At 45.5% G+C, this 25,576-nt stretch overlaps 7 non-coding genes across 7 annotated transcripts; 6 read left to right on the forward strand and 1 right to left on the reverse strand.

Moving 5' to 3' along the window:
* Positions 1 to 545: 545 nt before the first annotated feature.
* Positions 546 to 617, reverse strand: trnad-guc (transfer RNA aspartic acid (anticodon GUC)). Its single transcript has one exon. It is a non-coding gene; the product is annotated as a tRNA-Asp (tRNA).
* Positions 618 to 3,692: 3,075 nt separating this feature from the next.
* On the forward strand, positions 3,693 to 3,778 carry trnap-agg (transfer RNA proline (anticodon AGG)). The gene is given in 2 exon segments: positions 3,693 to 3,728; positions 3,743 to 3,778. It is a non-coding gene; the product is annotated as a tRNA-Pro (tRNA).
* Positions 3,779 to 13,068: 9,290 nt separating this feature from the next.
* Positions 13,069 to 13,140, forward strand: trnaw-cca (transfer RNA tryptophan (anticodon CCA)). The gene has a single exon. It is a non-coding gene; the product is annotated as a tRNA-Trp (tRNA).
* Positions 13,141 to 13,765: 625 nt separating this feature from the next.
* On the forward strand, positions 13,766 to 13,837 carry trnad-guc (transfer RNA aspartic acid (anticodon GUC)). Its single transcript has one exon. It is a non-coding gene; the product is annotated as a tRNA-Asp (tRNA).
* A 2,187-nt stretch (positions 13,838 to 16,024) lies between these two features.
* On the forward strand, positions 16,025 to 16,110 carry trnap-ugg (transfer RNA proline (anticodon UGG)). The gene is given in 2 exon segments: positions 16,025 to 16,060; positions 16,075 to 16,110. It is a non-coding gene; the product is annotated as a tRNA-Pro (tRNA).
* Positions 16,111 to 23,157: 7,047 nt separating this feature from the next.
* On the forward strand, positions 23,158 to 23,229 carry trnam-cau (transfer RNA methionine (anticodon CAU)). The gene has a single exon. It is a non-coding gene; the product is annotated as a tRNA-Met (tRNA).
* A 1,809-nt stretch (positions 23,230 to 25,038) lies between these two features.
* Positions 25,039 to 25,112, forward strand: trnat-agu (transfer RNA threonine (anticodon AGU)). Its single transcript has one exon. It is a non-coding gene; the product is annotated as a tRNA-Thr (tRNA).
* Positions 25,113 to 25,576: the final 464 nt, after the last annotated feature.

Consider the following 25,576-nt stretch of genomic DNA (forward strand, 5'->3'; position numbering starts at 1 on the left):
CCAGGCAACGATCTGGTCCCTGGGAAATGGACACTGCACCCTCTCCAGTGCATTCAAATCCTTACTGTAGTGATTTGACCAGAACTGCACACTGTCCTCCAGCGGTGGCCTCACCAAAATATTGTCCAGCTCGAACTGAACCTTCCTGCTCCTACAATCATGCATTAATATTCCATTCCTCACGCTGCATGAATCTTCACAACTCACAGACTCAAAGGAATTTCCAATATTGAAACACTTTGGAGGTTTCCTTTGTATTTTCGGGAATCTGGGAATCAGTGGATCATCCAAAAATAGAACTCAAAAATATGAGATCACTGCATTTATTGACATTGTGCTAATATCAGGGAAATATTCGACATGTTGACTACATGGAATCGCCAGACCAAAGGTGAGCCAAAATGCTGATGAATTGAACGAACGTTGATCTCAGGTCACGAAAAGTGTCGGTACAAATGTAAAGATTTGCATTTTTGAAAGTTTCATTTCTTGACAGCCTTTGTTTCTGTTTTCAAAGTTAGAGAACAACATAAAAGAGCGATAATCTCCCCGTCGGGGAATTGAACCCCGGTCTCCCGCGTGACAGGCGGGGATACTAACCACTATACTAACGAGGATTTGCCACTGCACCCGGCGAAACGCATTGTACACTTGCCACTTACACTTCCGGAACGACAATTTAGTTCTGATGAGATCAGTTATTTTCCCCAATACGGAGAACCATTTAATGCAGCAAACAGCGGCTTTAACTAACTCAGTAAGACTTTTGGATTAGCAGGAAAGAGAATGAGATGGATGCATGAAGAAAAAGCACAATTCAGGTGGAGACAGAAAGGTGCGTTTGCCGTTCATATCAAACCGCATGTTCTTTTTCATTTTGGAGGAAAGGCGGGGTCTTGAAGTCTGAACATGCTGGACAATCTCAGCTGGTCTCTCTCCACAGATGATGTCAGACACACATCTGGTATAAAGTTTCCGCCTTCAGGATTTAATTGACATACATAGTTTTCTAATCTGAAGTCAGATGTTCCCCGACTCCGACACAGATGATTTTTCAAAATGTTATTTTCACGGGATGTTGCTGTCGCGGACTGGGCCAGCATTCCTTATCTAGTATTAATTTGGTGGTAAGTTCTTTCTTGAGCCACTGCAGTCCATATGGTGTATGTACACACACTGTGCTGTTAGGGAGGGTGTTCCAGGATTGTGAGACAGCCACAGAAACGGCGATATATTTCCAAGTCAGGATGGTGTGTGTCTCTCGGAGTGGAACTTGCAGGTGGTCCTTGTTTCTCTGCATCTGCTGCCCTTGTGCTTCCAGCTGAAAGATTTCGCGGGATTGGATGGTGCCTCGATACGGAAAAATCACCGTCAGGATTGGGATTTCAGAGAAATGTGATGCCTGAAAACAGCGTCTTAAACTTTCCGGCCATTCTGATCCACTCACTCAACGAACACCCGCCCTGCGGAAATCGATTTGAATTCCATCTTCATCCTCATTATATTTAAAACGTGTCTCTATGAATTTTTCAACCGCAGCCAGAGTGCTGGACCTGAGTCCCATCCTACAGCCCCAAAGCTGGACAAATACAGACAGAATTCCAAACTCAGAGACAGTTCTGACAACGGCCGAGTTTCCCTACCCTTGTGTTCTTGATAAAAGGCAGAAAGCAAGTGTGTGCAGAGCAGAGTGGCGCAGCAGAAGCGTGCTGGGCCCATAACCCAGAAGATGATGGATCAAAGCCACCCTTTGCTATGATATTCGCATTCACATCCAAGTGGGGCACTTGGCTGCCGCCCCAGGGGTTATCCTGGTTTCGTTGGCAGTAAATTTGTACCCTCTTGTTGATTTGTGTCACCTTGGGCGGCAGGTTTCTCTCAGTTGGTCGAGCATCTTATTCAGCACGGGTTTCATTCCCGTCTTAGGACGGAGATGAGGAGACTTTTCTTCACCCAAAGAGCCTGAGGAGTTCATTCGCACAGGAAGTAGCTGATGCCAAAACATTGAATGTATTCAAGAAGCGGTTAGATTTCGCACTTGTGACGAATGGGGTCGAAGGATATGGGGAGAAAGCAGGATTAGACTGTTGATTGGATGATCAGCCATGATCGTGATGAATAGCAGAGGAGGATCGAAGGGCCAAATGGCCGCCTCCCGCTCCTATCTTCTATGTTTCTATGTAATATCGAGGTTATTTATGAAGGCCGCGTTCTCAGCCTTGCTCCTGGCCTGAGGTGTGAATCCTCCTTTAAATCACCGCCAGTCAGTTCTCCTCTTTGATGATACCGAGATTCATCTGGGACTGTAGGGTTTGCTTTGATTTTATAAGCAATGGACACATCACATCCCGGAAACATCGCTCCGATATAAAAATGTGGAAAGAAATATAAACTGAGGCTGTAAACATGGAATATTCCTAAAATATTTAAATCATGCTTTTGAAATTGATTATTTCGGGAATATTATCCAGAAATAAAATCCAGGAACCAACTGCACAAAGGCTCCAGAAGCTTGACGTGATTTGAGCACGAAACTTTCATAATATGGGAGTAAGTCCCGCTATCGTTACCCCACAAGCACATGCCGTGTCGCTGCTATACAGACCTGATTTTCCCCATTAAACTGTATCATTTCAGTTCATTCTTTTTGGAGCTGTTTCTGGAGGTGTTACTGAGTCAGGAATGTAGGAACTGGACCGTAGTTTTTTTTTGTAGGTAACAGCAGTTAGAGTTTTCCCATGAAATGTTCTGGTGTCTGGGAGTCAGAGGAGAGAACTGGATTGGATTGAGGATTGGCTGACTGACAGGGAGCAGAGGGTCGGGATAAATGGGGAAAAATGGATTCTTCTTAGGCTGGCGAACTGTAACAAGCGGGGTGCCACAGGGGCCAGTCCTCGGATCTCAACTCTTTCCAATCTATATCAATGATCTGCAAGCAGGGACAGAGTGGAACACGACAAAATTTGTGAATAATACACAATTTGTGGGAAAGCAGGCGGTGAAGAGGATGTAAAAATATTCCAGATGGATCTAGATATACTCGGAGAATTGGATAGCTTTTGGCAGATGGAGTTCAATGTGGATAAATGCGAAAGGCAAATTATTATCCTTCTGGAAAGCAGTTTCAAAATCTGTCTGGGCAGAGGGATCTGGCTGTCTCTGTCCAGAATCACAGAAAGTCACTATGCGGGTAAAATGTATAATTTAAAAGGGAATTTGAATGTCAGCATATATTGCAAAAGAACTGGAGTAAGAAAGTAGAGAAATATTGTTTCAATCGTGTGGATGAAGCCACAACTGGAATATTGTGTCCAGTTTTGGTCTTATTTGTGGAAAGATGAGGTGGTATTACATCCAGCACTTTTTCCCTTCCTTCTCTATGTGCGGTATGCTTTGTCTGCAAGAAACCATACCTTTCACTGTGTACTATTTCATGTGACAAAAATAAATCAAATCCAATCAAATCCGGCTGTCAGAATGAGATTACCGACGCGACTGGCGAGTTACAACCACAGGTCGACTTGGCGAGTGGTGAAAACTGATATCACTGCTTCTGATCTTCACCAGAACAGACAGTGAAATGGAACATTGTTCGGGAACATTCCTGATTTTACAATGTTGTTACGAAAAAATGGTTAATAATCTGTGGGAGATATTGAAAAAATATTTGCATTTGATAGACTTTGGCGGTTGGCTCGTTGGTCTAGGGGTATGATTCTCGCTTAGGGTTACGGTATTAAAGTGCGAGAGGTCCTGGGTTCAAATCCCGGACGAGCCCAGTGTTAATTTTTATTTTTTTCCAAAGTAGATTCCGAAAATGATTAAAATCAGGAGCAGATTCGTGTTCCCGAGAAATCATTGCAGAGAATATATTACTGCAGAACATGGTCCATTTACCAGTGACCAGATCGTTGTCTGGGATGGAGAATTTGAGCTGTGAAGAGAGACTGGATGGGATCAGACTGTTTTATTTAGAGCAGTGAAGACTGAGAGGAGACCTGATTGAGGTATATAAGGAATGGACAGGGTGGATAGGAAGCTGCTGCTGCCTTATAGCACGGGCATTTGACCTCTGACCTTCGGGTAAGCATTCTCCAAGGCGGCCTTCACGACACACGACAGCGCAGAATCGCTGAGCAGAGACTGATAGCCAAGTTCCGCACACATGTGGAAGGGTCTCAACCGGGATCTTGGGTTCATGTCGCCCTGTCTGTAACCCCCTGTGACTTGTCTGGGTTTGCAAACCTTCAATTACTGTGCTGTCTGGAGACAATACACATCTCTTTAACCTATGCATAATGCTCTTTCCACTCACATTTTCGTCATATTTAAGACTTGAATTGCAGGTTAGGTGTAAAGATTCGCATTCTAATCAGTAATCTGTAAACTGTCTGTGCTGTTATATGCTCCGTCTGAGGCCAGAACTCTCCATTCACCTGACGAAGGGGCAAACCCCAAAAGCTCATCAATGATCTGGATGATAATGTGGTAAATTTGTTCAGTAAATTTGCTGACGATATAAAGATTGGAGGAGTAGTGGACAGTGAGGAAGGTTTTCAAAGCTTACAGAGGGATTTGAGTCAGCTAGAAAAATGGGCAGAAAAATGGCAGATGGAGTTTAATGCAGACAAGTGCGAGGTGTTGCACTTTGGAAGGACAAACCAAGCTAGAACATACAAGGTTAATGATCGGACACTGAAGAGTGCAGTAGAACAGAAGGATCTGGGCGTACGGATACAGAATTCCCTAAAAGTGACGTCACAGGTAGATAGGGTCGTAAAGAGTGCTTTTGAACATTGGCCTTTATAAATCAAAGTATTGAGAAGAAGAGTTGGAATGTTATGGTGAGGTTGTATAAGGCATCGCTGAGGCCGAACTTAGAGTATCGTGTGCAGTTGTGGTCACCTAATTACAGGAAGGATATTAATAAGGTTGAAAGAGTGCAGAGAAGGTTTACAAGGATGTTGCCGGGATTTGTGAAACTGAGTTACAGAGAAAGGTTGAATAGGTTAGGACTTTATTCACTGGATCTTAGAAGAATGGGGGGAGATTTGATAGAGGTGTATAAAATTATGATGGGTATGGATAGAGTGAATGCAAATAGACTTTTTCAACGGAGGCGAGGGGAGGTAAAAAAAGTAGAGGACATGGGTTAAGGGTGAAGGGGAAATGTTAAAGGGAATACTGGGGGGGGGGGGGGGGGGCCTCTTCACACAGAGAGTGGTGGGAGTGTGGAATGAGCTGCCGGATGAAGGGTGGCTCATTTCTGAGCCCGGATGAGCCCGGATGCGGATTCATTTTTAACATTGAGGAAAAGCTTGGACAGGTACATGGATGAGAGAGGTGCGGAAGGATATGGTTCAAGTGCAGGTACATAAGAACATAAGAACATAAGAAATAGGAGCAGGAGTAGGCCATCTAGCCCTTCGAGCCTGCCCCGCCATTCAATAAGATCATGGCTGATCTGTCGTGGCTCAGTTCCACATTCCCGCCCTCTCCCCATAACCCTTAATCCCCTCTCTTATCAAAAACCCATCAACCCGCGTCTTAAAAATATTTAGCGAAGTAGCCTCCACCACTTCAACGGGCAGAGAATTCCAGAGATTCACCACCCTTTGAGTGAAGAAGTTCCTCCTCAACTCCGTTCTAAACCGCGCCCCCCCCCCCTTTATCTTGAGGCTGTGCCCCCTAGTCCTATTATCCTTTCTGAGCGGGAAGAGTCTCTCCACCACCATCCTATCCATCCCATTCATCATCTTATACGTCTCAATGAGATCTCCCCTCATTCTTCTAAACTCTAACGAGTACAAGCCTAGTTTATTCAGCCTCTCCTCATAGTTCAACCCCCTCAACTCCGGCATCAGCCTAGTAAACCTCCTCTGCACTCCCTCCAAGGCCAAAATATCCTTGCCTAAGTACGGCGCCCAAAACTGCACACAGTACTCCAGCTGCGGCCTCACCAATGCCCTGTACAGCCGCAGCAAAACCTCCCTACTTTTACACTCAATCCCCCTCGCTATGAAGGCCAGCATCCCATTCGCCTTCCTGACCACCTGCTGCACCTGCAGGCTGGGTTTTTGCGACTCATGTACAAGGACCCCGAGGTCCCTCTGCACCGTCGCCTGCTGCAGGTTTTCGCCACGTAAGTAATAATCCTTCATAGAACGTAGAACATAGAACATTACAGCGCAGAACAGGCCCTTCGGCCCACGATGTTGCGCCGACCAGTTAAAAAACAATGACCCACTAACCTAAACCAATCCCTTTTTGTCCATAAACCTATCCACGGATCTCTTAAACGCCCCCAAACTAGGCGCATTTACAACCGCAGCAGGCAGAGCATTCCAATCCCTCACCACCCTCTCGGTAAAGAACCTACCCCTGACATCCGTCCTATAACTACGCCCCCCCCTTAATTTAAAGCCATGCCCCCTCGTGCTAGCTTTCTCCATCCGAGGAAAAATGCTATCACTGTCCACCCTATCTAAACCCCTACTCATCTTATATGTTTCAATAAGATCCCCTCTTAGCCGCCTTCTTTCCAGCGAAAACAACCCCAAATCCCTCAGTCTCTCCTCATAGGACCTCCCCTGCATACCAGGCAACATCCTGGTAAACCTCCTCTGCACCCTCTCCAAAGCCTCCACATCCTTCCTGTAATGTGGGGACCAGAACTGCACACAGTACTCCAAGTGCGGTCGCACCAGAGTTGTGTACAGTTGCAACATGACGCTGCGACTCCTAAATTCAATCCCCCTACCAATAAACGCCAAGACACCGTATGCCTTCTTAACAACCCTATCTACTTGATTCCCAACTTTCAGGGATCTATGTACACATACACCTAGATCCCTCTGTTCATCCACACTATTCAAAATCCTCCCGTTAGCCCTATACTCAACACATCTGTTATTCCTACCAAAGTGAATTACATAAGAACATAAGAACATAAGAAATAGGAGCAGGAGTAGGCCATCTAGCCCTTCGAGCCTGCCCCGCCATTCAATAAGATCATGGCTGATCTGTCGTGGCTCAGTTCCACTTTCCCGCCCTCTCCCCATAACCCTTAATCCCTTCTCTTATCAAAAACCCATCAACCCGCTTCTTAAAAATATTTAGCGAGGCAGCCTCCACCACTTCAACGGGCAGAGAATTCCAGAGATTCACCACCCTTTGAGTGAAGAAGTTCCTCCTCAACTCCGTTCTAAACCGCCTCCCCTTTATCTTGAGGCTGTGCCCCCTAGTCCTACTGTCTTTTTTGAGCGGGAAGAGTCTCTCCACCTCTATCCTATCCATCCCATTCATCATCTTATACGTCTCAATGAGATCTCCCCTCATTCTTCTAAACTCTAACGAGTACAAGCCTAGTTTATTCAGCCTCTCCTCATAGCTCAATCCCCTCAACTCCGGTATCAGCCTAGTAAACCTCCTCTGCACTCCCTCCAGGGCCAAAATATCCTTGCGCAGGTGCGGCGCCCAAAACTGCACACAGTACTCCAGCTGCGGCCTCACCAATGCCCTATACAGCTGCAGCAAGACCTCCCTACTTTTATATTCAATCCCCCTCGCTATGAAGGCCAGCATCCCATTCGCCTTCCTGACCACCTGCTGCACCTGCAAGCTGTTGTTTTTGCGATTCATGCACAAGGACCCCGAGGTCCCTCTGCACCGTCGCCTGCTGCAGTTTTTCGCCACGTAAGTAATAGTCCTTCCTACCATTCTTCCTACCAAAGTGGACCACCTCACACTTGCCAACATTAAATTCCATTTGCCATTTCCTGGCCCATTCGCCCAGCCTATCTAGATCCTTCTATACCTCACACTTCTCCGCATTAAACTCCATCCGCCACCTCTCGGCCCAGCTCTGCAACCTGTCCAAGTCTTCCTGCAAACTATGACACCCTTCCTCACAATCTACCACACCTCCGACTTTGGTGTCATCAGCAAATTTACTAATCCATCCAACTATACCCTCATCCAGATCATTAATAAAAATTACAAACAGCAGTGGCCCCAAAACAGATCCCTGAGGCACACCACTCGTAACCGAACTCCATGACGAATATTTACCATCAACCACCACCCTCTGTCTCCTATCTGCTAGCCAATTCCTGATCCAATTTCCTAGATTACCCTCAATCCCAAACATCTGCATTTTCTGCAGAAGCCTACCATGGTGAACCTTATCAAATGCCTTACTAAAATCCATATATACCACGTCAACTGCTTTACCCCCATCCACCTCTTTGGTCACTTTTTCAAAAAACTCAATAAGGTTAGTAAGGCACGACCTTCCCGCTACAAAACCATGCTGACTATTTCCAATCAATTCATTACTCTCCAAATAACTATAAATCCTATCCCTAATAATTTTTTCTAAAACCTTGCCCACAACAGAAGTGAGACTCACCGGTCTATAATTATTATCCTACCATTATTCCTACCAAAGTGGACCACGTCGCACTTGCCAACATTAAATTCCATTTGCCAGTTCCTGGCCCATTCGCCCAGCCTATCTAGCTCCTTCTGTAGACTCTCCACACCCTCCGCACAATTTGCCTTTCCTCCAATCTTGGTGTCATCAGCAAATTTCGACACCCTACACTCGGTTCCCTCCTCCAGATCATCTATATAAATGGTAAATAGCTGAGGCCCCAGCACCGACCCCTGAGGCACTCCACTAGTCACCATCCGCCAATCCGAATAGCACCCATTGACCCCCACTCTCTGCCTCCTATTTGACAACCAATCCTCTATCCACGCGAACACCCTACCCCCAACTTCCTGTCCCCTGACCTTCTGCAATAACCTCCTGTGAGGTACCTTGTCAAACGCCTTCTGAAAATCCAGAAAGACCACATCCACGGCTCTCCTCTATCCACCGCCCTAGACACATCCTCACAGAACTCCAGTAAATTCGTCAGACACGACTTCCCCTTAACGAAACCGTGCTGCGTCTGCTCTATCAAGCAATTCCTCTCAAGATGCCTCGCTATTTCCTCCTTGATGACGGATTCTAACATTTTACCTACAACAGACGTTAAACTAACCGGCCTATAATTCCCTGCCTTTTGCCTGGCACCCTTCTTAAACAACGGCGTAACATTAGCCGCTTTCCAATCTTCCGGCACTTCCCCGGAATCCAGCGACGTCTGGAAAATAACCACCAAGGCATCCACTATCACCTCCGCCATTTCTTTCAGAACCCTCGGATGCATTCCATCCGGTCCTGGCGACTTGTCCACAATCAGTCCCTCCAGTCTATCGAGCACCTCCTCTCTAGTAACAGTAACATCATTAACACCCTCCAGTCCTATCACCTTTCCATCTCTAACACCCGGCAAATTATTCACGTCCTCCTCCGTGAAGACAGAAACAAAAAAGTTATTCAGGACCTCAGCCATATCCCCATCCCCTACCACTAAGTCCCCTTTCTCATCCTCTAAGGGACCAACGTTCACCCTAGCCAGCCTCTTCCTTTTTATATATTTATAAAAACTCTTACTATCCTTTTTTTATATTAAGCGCAAGCCCAGCTTCATAGTTTCTCCTACCCTTCTTTATCAACTTCTTTGCCAATCTTTGTAGACATTTAAACCTCTCCCAATCCTCTTCTCGCCCACTACTCTTAGCTACTCTAAATTCCTCCGCTTTTAATTTAACACTTTCCTTCACCTCCTTCGTTATCCACTGCTTATTACCTCTCCTCCTACTGTCCTTTTTGACCATCGGAATAAATTTCCGCTGAGCACCAAGAAAGATCTCCTTAAAGATCCTCCACTGCTCCTCAGCAGACCTACCTTCCAACGCGCTCCCCCAGTCCACATTCGCCAATTCTTCTCTCATCCTACCGTACTCCCCTCTGTTCGAACAAAGGACGCGCGTCCGGGAACCCACTTTCTCCTCCTCCATCTGCACCAGAAACTCCACCATACAATGATCACTCTCCCCAAGAGGATCCTTCACCGCAAGGTCCCTAATTCTACCCGCCTCATTACATAGCACCAGATCCAAGATAGCTCGCTCCCTCGTCGTCTCCAACACACACTGTTCGAGGAAACTACCCCGGCAGCATTCCAAGAACTCCTCCTCGAGCCCACCGCGTCCAACATGGGTCGACCAATCAATATGTAGATTGAAATCCCCCATAACTACGGCCGTCCCATTCCTGCACGCCGCACTTATTTGCGCGTTAACAGCCCGCCCCACCTCCAGATCATTATTCGGGGGCCTGTAGACGACACCCACCAGCGTCTTCCTCCCTTTGCTGTTCCTAATCTCCACCCACAACGATTCCGCTTTCTGCTCCTTGGCTCCAATATCATCCCTTGCTACCACCCTGATGCTATCCTTAATCAGCAGAGCTACACCCTCCCCCCCTTTTTCCTCCCGCCTATCATTCCTAAACACTTGATAGCCCTGTACATTCAGCTCCCAGTCCCTGTCACCTTGCAGCCATGTCTCTGTAATGGCCGCCAGATCATATCCATTTGTGCTGATCTGCGCCACCAGCTCATCCATTTTATTCCGAATGCTTCGTGCATTCAGATAAAGCGCTTTCATCCCAGCCTTCACCTGGACCCTATTTGCTGTAACGCCACCAACCATACTCACGCCCCCTACTCCCTCTATTATTGGGACATCCTCGGCCTCTACCCTTACCTGTACCGTCTCCTCAATTTTAGCCCCCGTAACGTCACCTACCCTCGCACCCTCCCCCCCCCCCCTAATTAGTTTAAAGCCCTGTCTACAGTCCTCTTTACTCTATTGGCCAGCACTCTGGTCCCAGCACGGTTCAGACCCACCCCATCCTGCCCAAACAGGTCCCACCTACCCCAATACTGATGCCAGTGCCCCATAAATTCAAACCCATTCCTCCCACACCAATCCCTGAGCCACCCATTCACTTCCTTAATCCTATCAACCCTACGCCCGTCTGCACTCGGTTCAGGCAGTAGCCCAGAGATGACCACCTTGTCGGTTCTACTCTTTAATTCCATTCCCAGCTTCTCATCATCCCTCCCCAGATCCTCAGTTCGCATTTTGCCTACATCGTTGGCACCCACATGAACCACAACGACCGGATTCTCACCCTTCCACTCCAGGTTCCTCTGCAGCCCAGATGCGACATCCCGGACCCGAGCACCAGGCAGACAACACACCCTTCTGTGCTCTTTGTCACTGTGACAAAGGACAGTGTCAATACCCTTCACCCCACTATCCCCAATCACTACTACGTTCCTTTTCACCTTCTCCTTGCCAATGTCCTGCTGCATCACTGTACCGTGTGCAGTTTGCTCACCAACCTCACCTCCCTCGTCCTCTTCCAGACTGGAAGCAAAAGCCTCAAACCTGTTATGCAGATTGAGAGGCTGAGGCCTCCTCTCCCCACCCTCCTTCCTCCTCTCCCCACCCTCCTTCCTCCTCTCCCCAACCTCCTTCCTCCTCTCCCCAACCTCCTCCCGCCTCTCCCCACCCTCCTTCCTCCTCTCCCCAACCTCCTTCCTCCTCTCCCCACCCTCCTCTTGTTCCTGACTCTTAGGATTAGCCAGTCTGGGGGGGGGGGGGGGGGGGGTGGATGTCACTTGCACCCCATTGACAATGGCACCCTCTCTCCCCCTGATGAGCCTCAGTGTCTGTAGCTCAGAGGCCAGCTCATCCACCTTGAGCTGGAGCTCCTCCAGCAACCTGCACTTACTGCAGACATGGTCGCTGGGAAGGACCCTGGGGTCCACCAGTTCCCACATCATACAGAAACCACACATCACATGCCCCTCCATTACTCACTGTAGTCGTATTGAAAATTTCAACACTAACTTACCTGGCCCTCTTTCTCCCCAGCCCTTTGCTCCTAAGCCCTAATAGCTCACTCTGCTTCCCCCTCACTCCGCTGCCCGCTCCGACGCTGCCCGCTGTCTACACCAGGCCTCTTTTTAAACCTCGTGCTGATTTAAAGCTTGCTCCCCCACAACTCCCTTTTAACCACTCCCTCAGAATTCTTAAAGAGGTAAATACAAAAAGCCCGCAAAAATGCTTTTAAATGATTTAAACAGTTCTACAAGGAACAAAGTGCTTTAAACTTAAATTTAAACAGGTTTTTAACAGGTAAATTCTTATCTCTCTCTCCCTGCTCCTTCACTCCTCTGCTCCAGCGAACAATGGTAAGGTAAGTGGGACCAGGTAGAAAAATGGTTCGGCACAGCCAGGGAAGGCCAAAAGGCCTGTTTCTGTGCTGCAATGTTCTATGGGAATGGGGAATAAATGCTGCAGCTGCGGCGCAAAGAATGCCATGTTGGAGTTTTCATCGTTATCTGGTGAGATATTTAAAGATTGTGGTCAGTAACTCATTGGAGTCGGCTTTTTAGATAAGGAACTGGTGGATCAATGCTTTCAGAGAAGTGAAACTGCCGCCCCGAAAACCAAACAATCCCCACGGTGCAGAAGAAGGGCATTCGGCCCATCGAGACTACACCAACAGCAATCCGACCCAGGCCGCATCCCCACACACTGAGTTTACCCCCAATAAAGAACATAAGAACATAAGAAATAGGAGCAGGAGTAGGCCATCTAGCCCTTCGAGCCTGCCCCGCCATTCAATAAGATCATGGCTGATCTGTCATGGCTCAGTTCCACATTCCCGCCCTCTCCCCATAACCCTTAATCCCCTCGCTTATCAAAAACCTATCAACCCGCGTCTTAAAAATATTTAGCGAGGCAGCCTCCACCACTTCAACGGGCAGAGAATTCCAAAGATTCAGGGGCAGTAAAGACGTATTTCCGACGAGGATGGGATGCAAACCCACACGTGTAGAATGCAATGAAGTAGCAATCCATCGCCTTCACCATTCTGCCACCTCGTCATACAAAAATGCCCTTTCTAATCACCTCTTGAACAAAGAACACATTTCTCCTGTAGGATAATGTTGTGTTTCTACTTTCTCGTTAATTTTGCTTCGTTGTTACCCTTCCATTCTATTTAAATCCCGAGAAAGTAAAGAGGGAGACAATTCCCTGTTTGAGTTTTGAATTCACCAAACATAACAGATGTAAAAGGGCAGTAAGACCTGTGAGCTTGTGGCGCAACGGTAGCGCGTCTGACTCCAGAACAGAAGGTTGTGTGTTCAAATCACGTCAGGCTCAAGGAACAATTATTCATCCGTCCTTGGATCTGGATAAAGTTTATTGTTCCTGAAATGACGAATTTCAAAACGATGAGAGATACAGTACTTTATGTATTTGCTCAATCTGCGCCTGTACCTCGGGCAATAAAAAGACAATATAATGAAAGAAATGTATCTCAGCTGTAAAGCACTTTGAAACTTCCAGCCGTTTGGAAAAAGAAACACATTTCGAGACAAGATAAAAGCAAAATACTGCCGATGCTGGAATCTGAAACAACAAATCAAAATACTGGAAAAACTCAGCAGGTCGGACATCGTGTGGAGAGAGACCAGCTGAGATTGTCCAGCATGTTCAGACTTCAACACACCCCGTCTTTCCTCCAAAATTAAAAAGAACATGCGGTTTGATATGAACGGCAAACGCACCGTTCTGTCTCCACCTGATTTGTGTTTTTGCTTCATGCATCCATCTCATTCTCTTTCCTGCTAATCCAAAAGTCTTAATTAATTAGTTAAAGCCGCCATTTGCTGCATTAAATGGTTCTCCGTATTGGGGAAAATAACTGATCTCGTCAGAACCGAGTTGTCGTTCCGGAAGTGTAAGTGGCAAGTGTACAATGCGTTTCATTAGCTACAGGGGCAGTTCCTCGTTAGTATAGTGGTTAGTATCCCCGCCTGTCACGCGGGAGACCGGGATTCAATTCCCCGACGGGGAGCTTGACGCAATTTTATTATGTAAAATTGTACTTGTGCCGTTCTTTAACTGAAAACGGCAAAAATAAAAGGCTGTCAAGAATTGAAACTTTCGAAAATGGAAATCTTTACATTTGTACCGACACTTTTCGTGACCTGAGATCAACGTTCGTTCAATTCAACAGCATTTTGGCTCACCTTTGACGTGGCGACGCCACGTAGTCAACACGTTGAATATTACCCTGACATTAGCACAATGTCAATAAATGCTGTGATTTCATATTTTTCAGTTCTATTTTTGGATGATCCACTGATTCCAAATCCCTGAAAATACAAAGGAAAGCTCCACTGTTTTCCAATATTGGAAATCCCTTTGAGTTTGTGAGTTGTGAAGATTCATGCAGCGTGAGGAATGGAATATTAATGCATGATTGTAAGAGCAGGAAGGTTCAGTTCGAGCTGGACAACATTTTGGTGAGGCCACCGCTGGAGGACAGTATGCATTTCCGGTCAAATCACTACAGTAAGGATTTGATTGCACTGGGGAGGGTGCAGTGTCCATTTACCAGGGACCAGATCGTAGACTGGGATGGAGAATTTGAGCGATGAAGAGAGATTGGATTGGATCAGATTGTTTTACTTCGAGCAGTGAAGGCTGAGAGGAGGCCTGATTGAGGTGTATAAGAAACGGACAGGGTGGATAGGAAGCTGCTGCTGCCTCACAGCACCAAGCACCCGGGCTTGATTCCCAGCTTGGGTCACTGTCTGTGTGGAGTCTCCATGTTTCCCCATGTTTACGTGGATGTTCTCTGGGTGAACAAAGAACAAAGAAAATTACAGCACATTAAGCAGGCCGTTCGGCCTTCCAAGCCTGCATCGATCATGCTACCCGACTTATCTAAACCCTCCTTCCATTCCGGGGACCAGATCCCTCCATTTCCATCTTATTCATGAATTTGTCAATACACCTCTAAGAAGTCACTACCGTATCCATTTCCACTACATCCGTGGCAAAGAGCTCCAGGCACCCACCGCCCTTTGCCTCATACATCTCGTTTAAACCTTGTCCCTCACACCTTAAACCTTTGCCTCCTAGAGACTGATTCTTTCACCCAGGGAGAACAGAAAGCTCCTGACTATCCACTCTGTCCATGTCTCTCGTAATCTTGTGGACTTCTAGTAAGTCGGCCCTCAACCTCCTTCGTTCTAGTGAGGACAAACCAAGTTTCTCGAACCTCTCCTCATAGCTAATGCCATCCTTAGCAGGCAACATCCTAGTAAATCTTTTCTGCACCCTCTCCAAAGCCTCCAGATTCTTCTGGTAGTTTGGCGGTCGGAACTGAACACTAAATTCCAAGTGCAGCCTAAGTAAGGTTCTATAAAGCAGCAACATGACTTGCCAATTTTTAAACTCAATGTCTCAGCCGATGAATGCAAGAATGCTATATGCCTCCTTGACTACCTTCTGCACCAGCATTGCCAATTTCAAAGATCTGTGGACCTGTCCACTCAGATCCCTTTGGCTATCAATACTCTTATGGGTTCTGTCATTTACTGTATATTTCCTATCTGTATTAGACCTTCCAAAATGAATTAACCCACATTTGTCCGGATTAAATTCCATCGGCCATCTCTCTGCCCAAGTCTCCAACTGATCTATATTCTGCTGTATCCTCTGATGGCCCTCATCACTACCCACAAATCCACCATCGTTTGTGTTGTCTGACAACTTACTAATCAAATCAGTCACATTTTCCTCCAAATAATTTATATGTTACAAATAGCAAAGGTCCCAGCACTGATCCCTGAGGAACACCACTTGCCACAGCCCTCTATTCAGAAACAAATCCTTCCACTGTGATCCTCTGTCTTCTTTGACTGAGTAAGAAGTCTTACAACACCAGGTAAGAGTCCAATCAATTTATTTGATCGTAAACTCACATGCTTTCGGGATTTGCCCCTTCGTCGGGTGATGAATGGGCAAACCCCGAAAGCTTGTGGGTTTACTATCAAATAAACTGATTGCACGTTAATCTGGTGTTGTGAGAATTCTTACTGTGTTTACCCCAATCCAACGCCGGCATCTCCACATCATGATTTCATCAAAACAGACAGTGAAATGGAACATTGTTCAATAAATCTGAGTTGTCAAAAAAAATTGCCTAACTTTGGAATACTTTGAAAAGTTCAGGGGGCAGTCTACTATGGGTGGCTCGTTGGTCTAGGGGTATGATTCTCGTTTTGGGCGTAATATGAAGAATGCGAGAGGTCCCGGGTTCAAATCCCGGACGAGCCCTGCATTTTTTCCGAAAGATACTTCTTTGCAATGAAGGTGGCGACAATGAGTGAAAGCCGAAGCAGTGTTTACCTCCCGGGAACTCATTGCAGAGAAAATATCTTTGCAGAAGTCGGAAAACAACCATACAGGCTGACAGGACTGGGAATCCCAGTCAGATTTTAATTTTTCCATGTTTTAGTTTAATTCCGGTGTTCCGAGTGAACCGTGAGTGTCGGTGAGTTTCAGCAGTCCTGTTGAGGGGAAATTTACAATCAGGAGAAGGACACCCGAACAGAGGAAATAAGGGCAGAAGAAGGCCATTCGGCCCCACAAGTCTGCCCCGCCATTGGCTGATCTGTTTGTGTTTCGATTTCCACATTTCCATCTGTTCCCGATAACCTTTGATTCTGTTGCCAAATAGGAATCTATCCACCTCCGGAATAAAAGTGTTCAATATCCCCGCCTCCACCGCCTTCTGAGGCAGAGTTCCAATGCTCCGAGAGAACAGAATTCACCGACCCCAAAAGAGGAAGCTCAGTTTTCTTTAAGTGTCCGTTGTTCTGCATTCACTCACAAGAAGAGACATCATTTCCACGCGCAACTTGTGAAGACCATTCAAGATCTGATGTGCTTTGAACAAGGTACCTCCCACTCGGAGTATCTCCGGTGCAGAGATTCCCAGCCAGTCTGTGGAACCTTTCCTCTTCTCAATCTGGTAAATCTCCTCTGCACTGTCCAACTATTCAAGTTATCAAACTGACAATCTCTTCTGGACCGATTACAGCGCATTTACATCCTTCATTAAATATGGATACCGAAAGTTCAGACAATATTCGAGATACTTCACTAATGACCTAAACAACTGAAACATAACATTATTTTCTTACATGGTCAAATGTCTGTAACAAAGCAGACATTCCATTAACCTTTTTTAATACTTGTTGTACCTGCATACTAAATATTTGTGACTCGAACACAACGAGATCCCTTTGCATCTGGGGAAGTTTGCAGCCCTTCTAGAATTGAGAAATAATCTGGTTTTGCTCTCTTCCTGCCAAAATGAATAAGTTCGCATTATATTCCAGTTGCCAGGTTTCTACCCATGCACAAAACCTTTCTATAACTATCTCCAAGCTCCTTACGTCCTCTCCACAATTTACTTTGCGACATATATTATGTCTTCTGCAAATTTTGCTGCCGTGTTTTCAGCTGTGGACTGCGATAGCTGAGCTTCTATAGAGATGACAACTCCCAGACACAAAGTGCCCGATGATCTTTTCCTGTGCTGTAACTATTCTGTGTGTATGGATGTGAAAACCATTCTGTATCACCTGGTGTGTGATGCAGGAATTGAGTGTGGAATTCATTGTCTATCTGTCAGTCTCTATGGGTGTATATGAGTGAATGATTCATTCTGGATCACTCTGTCTTTTGTTCACACTGTGATTGCGGATTGATTGTTTGTCTCCCAGTCTCTGAGCCACTTTGTAGATCTGGGACAATTCAATAAATAATTTACCTAAATGAAATCGGGTCTTTTTTTTCTAATTAATAAACTGCTCGACACGATCGCCCACCCAAACTATTTCATGTAACATTATCTTTTTGTCTCTGAAATCCATTCACCCTCCAACACTTCCCCAGCTTTCCATTAAATACAGCTGTGCTAATCGTCTCCAATCATAGAATCCCTACCGTGCAGAAGAAGGCCATTTGGCCCATCAAGTCTGCACCGACCACATTCCCACCCAGGCCGTGGTGCTGTAACCCGCATTTACCTTGATGATCCCCCTGACACGAGGGTCAACGTAACATGGCCAATCAACCTAGCCCGCACATCTTTGGGTTACGGGAGGAAACCCACGCAGACATGGGGAGAATGTGCAAACCGCACAGAGTGAACCGAGGCAGGAACTGAACCTGAGACTCTGGCGCTGTGGGGTAGGAGTGCTAACCATTGTGCCTCCCTGCCGCCCAAAATTCTTTCCCGTTTCTTCGCAAATTTCCCGTCTCGTATTCTTGGATGGTCAACTGAAATTTAAATCTAGTGATCGTTTCTTCTTGTATTCTGCAGTGATATATTCACTGCAGGGAATTCTCGAGAGCTCAAACCTGCTCCCGATTTAATAAACGGTGGCAGGGCTTGTCCGGGATTATGAACCCGGGACCTCGAGCACGATAATTCTACCCCAAGTGAGAATCAAACCCCAAGACCAACAAGACAACTGCCAACTGCCAACGCTTTAGCCAATAGCAAATTGCAAATGCTGCCAACTCAATGATGATTTTAGAGTAATTTGTCTAGTGGAATTTGTGATTAAATTACGAGGTCTATTTTATCACAGCCCAGCATTAATTCTTCATATTGACCGATTCCTGCATTCCTGATGTGAATGTCTTCCCTCTGTTGAAGTTCTGGGTTGCGGCCGGTAGATGTCAGCACACTCAGATAGAGCGAAGATCACAGACCAGAGAGGGGCAAACAAACAAGAATTGTTCAAATTATATGGGGGAATGGGAAAATTGAACAATATTAATTTTTAAATGATATTTACTTTGCAACAAGCAGTTGTTATCGTTGTCTGCCCTTCGATTCGAGGGTGACATCCATTCAGGGCCGTGGGTTTCTGCTATGGATCTTCATGTGAGTGAACAGGCCCATTCTCGGCCCACAGAGCTTTCTTCCCCGTTACTGTATTCTCTGCCGCCATTTTGCCTGGTAAAAAAGTATGCTGCAGATTGGGGGACAGGTTTTGCCCATTTTCAAGCTCCTCTCAGTCTTCAGCATGAATGCTGCCTCGCTTCAATCTGGAGGATGTCGGGGAAGCGTTACTGATGGAATTTCCCTCACAATCTTAGGATGCGCTGATACACTGGTCACATGTACATCATTGCGCGAAAACCACCAACCATCAATGGCATGTATGAGTGAGATATATTCTTATCTGCCCATCTCTGGTCACGTTTTATCGAAATGACATTTTCTGAAAATCTTTCACTAATTTAAAGCCCAGGATCAGCCCATCCCTCAGCCTTATTATTCCAGGAGAAGAAGGATCCAGTTTCTCAGTCCGTTACCAGTCCTCTTTCTACTCAATGATTCTTCTTTTTATGGCCTGTTGGTGTCGCCTGCAGGACCAGCATTTGTTGCCCCTCCCTAATTGCCCTTCAGCTGAGAGTGGCTTGTTTGACCATTTCAGAGGTCAAGTAAGAGTCACCCTCTTACTCTGGGTCCGGATTCACATGTAGGCCAGACCAGTTCAGGAGGCCAGACTTATTTATCTAAAGTGCACCGGTGAACCAGATTATAGTGAACAACAATCGCCGGTAGTTTCAAGGCCGCCATTACTGAGAGGAGCTTTCAATTCCAGATTGATGAAATAGTGAATTTAAATTTCATCAGCTGTCGTGGTGGGATTTACTCCGTTTCCCCAAAGATTAGTGCGGGCCTCTGGATTACCAGCCCAGTGACATCACCTTTCATCCCTGTAATCAGAAACACTTCACTCAGCTCGTTATCAAACCTCTTCCTGAGGAGATTATTATTATTATTATTATTGTGATTATTATTGTGCGGAGGGTGTGGAGAGTCTGCAGAAGGATCTAGAAAGGCTGGGCGAATGGGCCAGGAAATGGCAAATGGAATTTAATGTTGGCAAGTGTGAGGTGGTCCACTTTGGTAGGAAGAATGGCAGGAAGGACTATTACTTACGGGGCGAAAAACTGCAGCAGGCGACGGTGCAGAGGGACCTCGGGGTCCTTGTGCATGAGTCGCAAAAACCCAGCTTGCAGGTGCAACAGGTGGTCAGGAAGGCGAATGGGATGCTGGCCTTCATAGCGAAGGGGATTGAATATAAAAGTAGGGAGGTCTTGCTGCAGCTGTATAGGGCATTGGTGAGGCCGCAACTGGCGTAATGTGTGCATTTTTGGGCGCCGCACCTGCGCAAAGATATTTTGGCCTTGGAAGGAGTGCAGAGGAGGTTTACTAGGCTGATACCGGAGTTGAGGGGGTTGAGCTATGAGGAGAGGCTGAATAAACTGGGCTTGTACTCGTTAGAGTTTAGAAGAATGAGAGGAGATCTCATTGAGACGTATAAGATGATGAATGGGATGGATAGGATAGAGGTGGAGAGACTCTTCCCGCTCAAAAAAGACAGTAGGACTAGGGGGCACAGCCTCAAGATAAAAGGGGGGCGGTTTAGAACGGAGTTGAGGAGGAACTTCTTCACTCAAACTTCTTCACTCTTGTGTCGTTTAATAGGAACAGGAGTGTGAGGAGACATCACTGCATCACACCGAGAATACAATAGACAGAGAAAAATACACAATAGCAGCACGAGAGACTGCTTGGACACATGGAACGACAGACAAAGTGTTGGGAAACCGGCAAGACACGGAATTGGAGAATCCATCACTTTTTTAAAAGGAATTTTCTGTTGCAAATACATGTCTGTAAATATATTTCCTGCTGTGTAACTGTGCTGTCTGTTGTTGAGAAGTGTTTTCTGTTGTTATGTAAAATGCCTCCCTGAAGCTGTAAATGTTTCCCGCTGTGTAAATATGATCCATCTTGTGTCAATATTTTTAAAATATTCTGTTAATAAATGCCCTGCTCTGTAAACATGTTCCCTGTTGTGTCAAAATATCCTCCGTGAAGGTGTTTTCCGTTTTGCTAATGTTAATTATCTGATCTCATGATGTTCCATGTTGGGTAAAAATGTTGTATGTTGTGTTAAGATCTTCTCTGTTCTTGTACAAAACTCTGGTTAAACTGCAAGTGGATCACGATCGCCCAATTTCGACTGCCTTTTACCCTCTATTAGGGAACGTGATTGGGTGATTCATATTATATCCAACACATGCGTGTGAGTGAGATTTGTTCTGTAACTGTCCGTCTCAGATTGTAGTTGTGTTTTTATTTGTTTTATTCATTTCGAAAGGTGGGGATCACTGACTAGGCCAGCATTCATTGTCAATCCCTAACTGGCCTTAGTTAGGTGCTCGTTTGCTGCTTTCTTAAACTGCTGCAGTCCCTGAGGTGAGGGAACAGCCACGGTGCTGTCAGCCTCACAGTGTTTCAGGATTTTGCCGCTGCGACAGTGAAGACGCCGTGATGTATTTCCAAGTCGGGGCGGTGAGTGGGTTCGAGCCCGGGTGGGTGGGAGGGGTGGGGTGCGTGCAGCTTGCAGCGCTGGTGCTCCCATGTATCTGCTGCCATTGCCCTTCGAGATGGTAGAGGTGATGGCTTAGTGGGTGCAGTCGAAGAAGAGTAGATGAAGAAATATTGTTCCCATTGCAGAAGAGAGACGGATGGACTTTAATGCGCTGAGTGTTTCGGACCTGGAATGCACTGCCTGAGGGTGTGGCAGAGGCAGCATCAAATCAGGACTGACAAGGAGGAATGGGATCAAAACCTGAAGTGAAGCGAATTGCAGGTTATGAGACAAGAACTGGGAGAGGAGTGAGCCGAGTTGGTCTTGTACAGAATCGCATCCGGACTAAGGGCCCAATGGTCTCCCTCTCTTTGCTGTACCATTCTCAGACTCTAGATGTCAGTCTGTTGGACACATTCTGTATCGCTCTGTCTCTGGTGTGACGTATGTTTGCAATATTCATTATAAATCTATCTGAGGGACTTTGCAAATCTGTGCACATTCTGCCCGGAAGATACCTAATTGAACCTGGTCTTTTGTTCTAATTAGTGCATGATTCCACGCGATCCTCTACTCAAAATCTTCAATGTAACATCATCTGCTTATCTCTGAATTTCATTCTCCATCGTCTCATTACCTAGATTTTTCTTTAGTACATCGATGCTAGTTGACTCAACTGTTCCAGTTAATAGCAAATTCCAAGTTATATTGACTACATGGGAAACTACATTAATATTGAATTCTCCATGGGATTTAATGCTGACATCCAATCATTAATTCCTGTTTGATCTGGCTCTGCAACACCGACAGTTCACATGGATATTCTTCTGCTCTGTTGCAGTTCTGGGTTACGGCCAGTAGATGTCAGGACGCTCTGATAGACTAAAGTTTAGACATCAGGGAGAGGCATAACAGAGAGTCAATGTTCACATTATATTGAAGCTGGGGCGGAGAAATTTCGAAATACTAAATGTGGTGGCCATATCAATTCGAAATCCACCAGGAAGCTGCTTTCCTCTGTATTCATCATTTAACAGTCTGACTTTTTACTGTGTTTACGCCAATCCAACGCCGGCATGCCCACTTCATCATTTAAACACAGATAAATCATCAAGGCTATGCTTTTTAACTTCAAGTATCAGCAACAGTAGGTATTTTGTTTTGAACCAATTAACATTTAAAATCATTGTTGTTTAGTATAGTTAGACTTTCCTTATGCAACAGTTTGATTATTAGTACAAACCGATTAAAACATAAATTACACAGGGTTTTACTTACTTCTAATTGGGAAAGGTAAATAGAGATAAACTTGCTTTTCTTGATTATATATTACTGACCTATATCTGGGTGCACAGGTTTCAATCTCAAACTTGCCAGTCGTGCAAAACTTGAAAATATTCTAAACTTTAATAAGAAGGATATTGATAATCTTCAAGAAGATGTAGACAGGCTGGTGGAATGGACAGACACGTGACAGATACAACTTAATTAATGTAAGGAAGTGTGAAGTGAGACATTTTGGTCCGAAGATCAACGAGAGACGATATAAAATAAAGGGTAACCTTTACCCTTCCTAATCCCCATTGCACCTTTAATATGCAGAGATGCCACAGTCTCTTCACCCATCTCAGAACTCATGAATATTCAGCCTGAAGTCTGCATTTCACCGTCTACTTGTACAGTGATCATTAAAAATTTGGCACTCCAACTTTCCTTGGCATCTTCTGAAACGATTCCCTGCTCCGTCTGACAACTCAGTCAATGTCGCATCTTCACTTAGTGCCCTGCCCATGGTAGGATTATCCTGTCCAGTCCCCATAGTGTTTCACCTTGCTCAGTTGTATTGCCCAGATTGCATCGTTCCAACTTTTCGATTCTCCATTAATAATAAATGAACAACTCGTCTTTGTGTAGCAGAGTGGCGCAGCGGAAGCGTGCTGGGCCCATAACCCAGAGGTCGATGGATCGAAACCATTCTCTGCTATTTCGCTTTTAGCAACAGAAAAAAAGAATTACATGGCGGCTCCTACAAAATGATTTGTCATTTCCGTCCAGGGTGCAGTAATTTTCTTCCGCTTCTCGTTACTACTTAACATTTGAATGAGTAACAGATCGCTGAAATGTCATTTACTCACAAACAGACACAAGCTGTAAATGTTGCAAAGATACACAAGCCGAGTTTTTTTTTTCCCTTGGAGCATAACTATAAGGTTCATGGTGGGAGATACAGGAGGGATGTGCGAGGTAGATTCTTCACTCAGAGAGTGGTTGGGGTGTGGAATACACTGCTGCTGTGATAGTGGAGTCGGACACTTTAGGAACTTTCAAGCGGTTATTGGATAGGCACATGGAGCACTCCAGAATGACAGGGAGTGGGATAGCTTGATCTTGGGTTTGAACATAACTCGGCACAACATTGAGGGTCGAAGGGCCTCTACTGTTCTATGTTCGATGTTCAAGAATTATCCCTTGAATAAACACTGCCACCTTTCAATGTTTAGCGGGTGAGTTTCATGAAGAGCTGAGTGTGATTCCCGCCTTTCTGCTTCTGTACAAATTTAGTCAAAGGAAAATTATACAGATATATCTTCAATTCTCCTTGTCTTTCACAAAGAACTGAGCGTGTGTTGGATACAGTTTCAACAGTAGCTTTAAAAAGATAGAGAATGGATTTACAAATTTAAAATCCAAGGGTGACATCAATGCCTGAAGTGGTTTTCAGGCTGTGGCGACTAGAATAACAATGCACATTCTCAATTTGAATTGTTCAAAATCATAGAATGGAGCATCCATTGTGGATGAAAGGAAACTTTAAACTGTGCCGCTGTGCTGTGCTTCAGGAGCTGGTTTTACACAAATCTCCGTTAATGAGATGTTGCCTCACCTGCTGAGCATTTCCAGCATTTTTTGTTTTTTTTTGTCAGATTTCCAGCTTCCAGCTTTGCGTTGTGTTCTGTGCAGGTGTTTAACTGAAACAGGGAACAGTTTCTGATCAGCCCCGTGACAGATAGAGTAGAATGTATCTCCCAAATATCAGGCCTGCGAGATGAGACTTCAAGCTGTACAGGGGAGTGAGGAAGAGAGAGAGGGAGCATCATTCTGTGAGGGACAGATTTCCTTTATAGAGGAGGAACAGGTCTGTATTTCCACAACTGTTTTAACAGACATCAGATGTCCCAACATGACTTGCGATCAATGAAGTCCTTCTTAACAGTCCTTAACCTTTTAACTCTGAGATTATTGAATTTATCAATAGTTTCCACATCGTCATAAATCCATCTAAGGACAAGTAAAGTAAAATTTCAGCCTGTGTCTCTGTGTCGCGTAGGTCTTCCAAATGATGGTAATTCAGTCACTTAAAGGTTGTGAGTTTGAGTCCCACCACAATCGGATTATGGATCAGGTTAGTAACAAACCAGTTGCTGCTTCATTGATGTGATTCACCTTCGGCACCGACATTTCCTGCTCTGCCATCTCTCCATGCTGTTTCTGTTAACCCGGCTCCCAGGGAAACCACTGACTCGAGAATAAATCACAAACCTTTCTTAAAGTTTGACACAACGTTCGCTGGTTGGGTGAGAAATTGTAATATCTTTTTCAATTAGATATTTCATTTCTTTTGGAAGATAAATAAGATTAAGGAACGCAGACACGCAACAACAACTTATAAATAACGACAATCAATGAATAAATACCAGTGTCCTACAACCTGGCAGTGTCTCCTTTTTCACAAATACCACCAGATCTGGAACGTATTTCCAGCATTCCGCTGAACCCACGCGCCGCAGCGACAGGCTCTGTGGCTTAGTTGGTTAAAGCGCCTGCCTAGTAAGCAGGAAATCCTGGGTTCAAATCCCAGCGGAGCCTTGCCTCTTTTTCAATGTTATTCTGATCTTTCTGCTGCGCTTGTCCTTCTGGGTCCCAATGGGCGTGGGTTTGGAAGGTGCTGCCAAAGAAGCTTCACTGAGTTGCAGCAGTGCATCGTGTGGATGGTGCACACTGCTGTCATTGTGTGTCGGTTGTGGAGGGAGTGAGTTTTTATACATGGGAAGCAAATGAAGCGGGATGCTCTGTCCTGGATGGTGCCAAATTTCTGTTGTTCTGTTCAAGTTGAATTCACCCAGACAAATGATCTCAGGAAACAAGGTGATTGGATTTCCTCCCACATTCCAAAGATGAGCAGGTTGAATGGATTTGGCCATGTTAGATTGTCCCTTCGTCCCCAAGGTATTTCTATCAGTAGATTAGCGGAGTGGGTGTGTGGCACTGCGGGGAAAGATCCTATGTGCAATCCTCTGTCGGAGGGTCAGTACAGCCTCGATGGTCAGAAT

The sequence above is a fragment of the Carcharhinus amblyrhynchos genome, unplaced genomic scaffold (genome assembly GCF_965287045.1).
Source record: "Carcharhinus amblyrhynchos unplaced genomic scaffold, sCarAmb.v2.hapA scaffold_42, whole genome shotgun sequence".
NCBI lineage: Eukaryota > Metazoa > Chordata > Chondrichthyes > Carcharhiniformes > Carcharhinidae > Carcharhinus > Carcharhinus amblyrhynchos.